This window comes from Schistocerca serialis, unplaced genomic scaffold, assembly GCF_023864345.2.
Source record: "Schistocerca serialis cubense isolate TAMUIC-IGC-003099 unplaced genomic scaffold, iqSchSeri2.2 HiC_scaffold_539, whole genome shotgun sequence".
In the NCBI taxonomy this organism is placed as follows: domain Eukaryota; kingdom Metazoa; phylum Arthropoda; class Insecta; order Orthoptera; family Acrididae; genus Schistocerca; species Schistocerca serialis.
In genome coordinates this window covers 32,501-33,917 of record NW_026048123.1, presented here as the reverse complement: position 1 = coordinate 33,917, position 1,417 = coordinate 32,501, and positions in this window count along the sequence as shown.

The following is a 1,417-nucleotide window of genomic DNA, read 5'->3' as shown; positions in this document are numbered from 1 at the left end:
AAGGTACAATATCGCTTAGGTTAAGGTACAATATAGCTTAGGTTAAGGTACACGTTGTAGGGAAAGGTGTATTTTGGGGGGGGAGGGGGCGGCAGGTTCGTTGATAGTGATTATCGTAAGTGCATGCCTGCGGGATCATCCGATTTGTCACGTCAGGATGCACTTGTGGCTCATGACAGGCGGCGCTCCGATTCCAAGGTTGTGGCAGATCTGTGTCTTTCATTCCTGCCATTGTTTGTGTACTGTGACAGGAGGCAGTATTGTGATGTTGGGTGCACCCCTGTGTAGGACATGTGTGGGTGTTCGTGGCTTAGCTGAGCAATGGCGGATGTCGGAAGGGTGGGATATTCTGTTTTCTGGGTGGACCTCCCGGTCTGGTTATGATAGTGTGGATTGTGTAATGTGGCGGAGAGGATGCACCGGATGTTCTTCCATGCTGGTGGTTAGATATTGTGTGTGTGCCTGTTAGAGGCAGAGAGTAGTGTGTGATAGTGTCTGGCTGACGTGTGGTTCTCATTGTGTGCAGAGTCTTTCAGCATGTATAGGGACGGTTGTATATATTATCTGTATTCTGATGGCTCTGCATCTATTACTAATCAGTGCCGTGTATACGGTTACTCTGGTTCCAGTCGAAACTGTTCTATCTCTGTACATTAGTGACACTGCGGCTCCACTATGTTGCCGCCCCTGTCGGCCGTTTCCCCCAGTGTGTGGCTAATGATTATCAGCAATCAGTCTATTAGTCAATACCGGTAGTGTGACGACGTGAAATGTCCGGGATGGGGGAAGCTACACGCTTCCCGTGGGTCAGGGCCTAGAAAGACTCTTCCCACGCAGGAGGCTCGGACTGTCATTACTCTTCCGAGAAATATATTTGCCCAGCGTTTTTTGCGACTGCGAGTGCGACGCGTACGAGTACCGACATGGATGGGGCGCTTCCTAGCTGATCGCTCAGCATCGGAGAAATATATTTGCCCAACGTTTTTTGCGACTGCGAGTGCAACGCCCAAGGGTACCGACGTGGATGGGGCGCTTCCTAGCTGATCGCTCGGCATGGGAATCCGTACAGTGAGCAATGCGATCGCGTCTGTAGCTTGTACGTGGTACAGCTCGCAGCTCATGTATAGGGACAGCGGGAATGTCGCATATTGGACATAACTCTTCATGAAACGCAAGTTATAGGTGTGGATTGCACATTACGACTGCGGGAAACTTCCGCCGTTCATCCGCTGGCGTTGCGAGTTTGGCGGTTGGGGTGGGGCACGAGCGGGTGCGGGTGGTGTGATTGCCGGTCCACGACTTCGTGCGGCAGAGGCACTGGCGTTTGGGTGCTGTGGTCGACACAGGCTGCATGCTTTGTGGGTGGCGTCGAAAGATGGGCACTGTGGGCCCATCGATGTCTTAGTCGGCTTGGCGT